A 4,215-nucleotide genomic window follows, 5' to 3' on the forward strand; every position below is an offset into this window, starting at 1 on the left:
TAGAAGACCCAAAGGTATCCATGAAAAAACTTCTTGAAGTAATAAATGAATACAGTAAAGTAGCAGGATACAAAATCAACCTCCAAAATTCCATAGCATTTCTATATATGAAGAGCAACCTGACTGAGGTAGAACTGAAGAAAGGAATTCCTTTTACTATAGCTACAAAATGTATAGAATACCTAGGGATGAACCTTACCAAGGAAGTCAAAGACCTTTGCAAGGAAAACTATGAAAATCTTAAAGAAGATATTGAAGAAGACATAAAAGTGGAAAGACATCCCATGTCCCTGGATTGGAAGAATTAATATGATCAAAATGGCAATTCTACCCAATTTATCTATAAATTTAACTAAATTCCAATCAAATTACCAGAGACACTCTTCACAGATTTAGAAAAGACAATCATAGAATTTGTCTGGAATCATAAAAGACCCCGTATTGCCAAAGCAATCCTACACAAGAGTGGAGTGGGTGGCATCTCACTCTCTGACCCCAAAATATACTATAAAGCTATGATAATCAAAAGAGCATGGTATCAGCACAAAACAGACAGGTGGACCAATGGAATAGAATAGAGACCACAGAAATAAACCCCAAAACATACAGCTAACTGATTTCTGTTTGTTTGTTTTAATTTCACTTGTTTTTATTTTTATATTTTTCCACATTTACTTTACATATCAAAAAATTTTTGCTCATACTCCATAGTTCTTGACAGTTAATAAACATCTTTCAAATTTTCAAAATACTGAATTTTAAAGATAATGTTCAATATATTTCTTATAATTTTGTATAATTTTCTTTGTGACTCTATAACAATGGAAACTGTATGGTTTTAAATATTTTTAAAATAATTATTTATTTAATTTTATTTATTCATTCATTTAATTTAACAAGAAAAATACACAGAGAGAGAGAGAGGGAAAGTGAGAAAGCAAGCCACCAGGTCTGGGACTCTAACCATGGTCGGCCATGTGGAAGTATCCAGCGTCTTAACCACCACACCACCTGCTGGTCCCCTGGTTTTAAATATTTTTGAGAAAATATTTACGCTTTAACTACTCAAATCATTGAAACGCAAATGCCCAGCACATTAGTCAAACATACACCTTCTCAATTCAGTCCTGCCTACCAAGTATTCTGTGATATACCATCTACTAGCAAAGATCAGTCTCTTTTTCTTCCTTCAAAGTTTCTCTCAAGATAATCCTCTGGTGTAGTTGTTCTTTTGCAATCTCTACTGATTACAATGTTGGACTGAACAGCTAACTGATTTTTTACAAAGTATACCAGTAGATCCAGTGGGAAAAGGAAAACCTGCTTTGCAAATGGTGTTGGAAAAACTGAGTATCCACTAGCAGAAAGATGAAACTGGACCCCTATCTTTCACCATTAACAAAAATCAAAATGGATCAAAAATCTGAACCTAAGATCTCAAACTAAAGCTACTGGTGCAAAACACTGGGGAAACTCCAGGAGACATTGTGGTAGGCAAATAAGACCCCCAAAGCACAGGCAATAGTCCCCAAAATAGACAAGTGGAAGGACCAGCAGTTGGCATAATGGCTATGTTGCTGGACTCCCATGGAGTTGACCACAGTTTGAGTCCTGAACCCAGTGGCTTAAACCCACGCTGGGTGCATGTGCATGCGTGCCCAAGATCCCAAGAGGAAAATGGAAGAGAAGGGATTGTGGTATGGCCATCCCCCCTGGGGAGTGATTTCTCCCTTTCTGTCACTCTGTCTCTCTGTCTTTCTGGCGAGCGCACATACTCAATAGCAAAAACCTCTCAAAAAAAAAAAAGAAAGAAAGAAAGAAAAAAGAAAGACAAGTGGGATTACATCAGATTAAGAAGTTTCTGCACAGCAAAGGTCACAGTAATTAGCGTGAATCAAGAACCCTCAGAATGGGAGAATATGTTTGTAAACTATGCCTCAGATAAAGGACTGATAACCAGAATACACAGGGAACTCAAGCATCTTACCTGAAAAAAAAAATATGATTAACCCAGTTAAAAGATGGGAAAATCAGCTGAACAAAAAACTCTCTAAGGAAGATTTATGAACAGCCAAAAAGCATATGAGGAAATGCTCAACATCCCTCATCATAAGGGAGATCCAGATTAAAACCACAATGAAATGGGGCTGGCAGATGGCGTGGTGGTTAAGGGCACTCAACTCCCACATGGCCAACTGCAATTCGAGTCCTGGACCTGGCAGCTTTCTTTCTCCCTTTCTCTCTCTCTTGCTCTTCCTCTCTAGTCAAACTAAAAAACACCAAATAAATAAATAAAGTTAAATAAAATAATTCTTTTTAAAAAATCAGATATTACCTATCTCCTGTCAGAATGGCAAAGGTTAAAAATATAGCAAATGACAAGTGTTGGCAGGGTTGTGGTGAAAGGGGAACTCTCCTACACTGTTGGTGGGAATGTAAATTGGTTCAGTCACTGCGGAAAAACAATATGGAGTTTCCTCAAAGGCCTACAAGTAGAACTACCATATGATCCAACAATTCCACTTCTGTGTATCTACCTAAAGGACAGGAAAATGCTCACTTAGAAAAGCGCTTGCACATCAATGTTTTTTATGGCATTATTCACAATTGCTAAATCATGGAACCAATCCAAATGTCCACAAACAGATGAATGGACTGAAAAACTGTGGCACATATACTCTATGGAATACTATAAAAACTATAGCCATAAAAACAAGACCTTGGCATTTGATAGAAAGTGGTGGAGTATGGAAGATTTATTGCTGAGTGAAGCAAGCCAAGCTATGAAAGAGAGACATTGTACGTCTCCACTTAATATATACCGAATGTCGGGACCAGCAGGTGGTGTGGTAGTTAAGGTGCTGGACACTCCCACATGGCTGACCATGATTCAGGTCCTGAACCTGGTGGCTTGCTTTCTCACTTTCACTCTCTCTCTCTGCATGTGTCTCTCTGGTCAAATTAAAATAAATGAATAAAATTAAATCATTATTTAAAAATAAATAAATAAAATATATATATATATATACCGAATGTCCTTACTCTATAGTAGAGATTGAGATTGGAGGACATAAAAGTAGTGAAAATAGTTATGGACACTGGAGACAGTATGGAAGGAGGGGAAGAGAGGGGAAGAGTATACGGAAGAAAATCAGAGAGAAAAAATAGAAAGGTAAGACATTTGTGGGACATATAAATAGTTTATTACCTGTTGATAACATATATAGTATTCTCAACTGGTCTGGTCTGAGGTGTATTTCATGTTGGGTAAATTCTCTTTATAAGCCAAATAATATATAGCAATCAGATGTTTAAAAATAATAGTAGCAATAATAAAGTGGAATATAAAAAAAAATACCACAGGAGCCAGAAGATGGTATGGTGGTTAAAGGCAGTGGACTCCCACGAGGCCAACTGTGGTTCAAGTCCTGGACCTGGTGACTTGCTTTCTCACTTTCCCTCTCTCTGTCTTTCTCTGGTCAAATTAAAAATAATAACAGTAATAATAATGAAAAAAGTTAAATAATTATTTCCAAAAAATTTTAAAACACATGAAAATCACACTAGGTGTGTGTACATGCATGCCCAAGATCCTGGGAGGAGAATGAAGGGGAAAGGATTGCAGCATGGCCATCTCCCCTCGGAGATGATTTCTCACATTCTCTCTCACCATCCGTCTGTCTCTCTCTCTGGCAAATGCATGGGCCCTAGAGCAAAAACCTTTAAATAGTAATAATGATAATATTAAGGACAGTAAATGGTGTAGTGGTTATGTCTCTGGAATCCCACATGGCTGACTGTGGTTCTAATCCTGGACCCAGTGGCTTGAAACTCACACCAGGTATGCATGCGTGCATGCCCAAGATCCTGGGAGGAGAATGAAAGAGAAGAGACTGTGGCACAGCCATCTCCCCAGAGATTGATTTTTCACTTTTCTTCTATCTCTCTTCTCTGGCTATCAATGTGTCCTATAGCAATAATAATAATAATAATAATAATAAATAGTTTTGGGTCAGCAGATGGCATGGAGGTTAGGATGCTAGATCCCATATAGCCAGCTGTGTGATTCGAGTCTGGACCTGGCAGCTTGTAAATCACAAAGGGATTGTGGCATGACCAACACTGGTGCACACATGCTCAAAATCACAGAAAGAAAATGGAGAAGGGATTGCAGTGTGGCTATCCACCCAACGGGTGACTTGTAACTGTCTCCCT

Source organism: Tupaia chinensis, unplaced genomic scaffold, assembly GCF_000334495.1.
Source record: "Tupaia chinensis unplaced genomic scaffold, TupChi_1.0 Scaffold000215_1, whole genome shotgun sequence".
Lineage (NCBI taxonomy): Eukaryota > Metazoa > Chordata > Mammalia > Scandentia > Tupaiidae > Tupaia > Tupaia belangeri.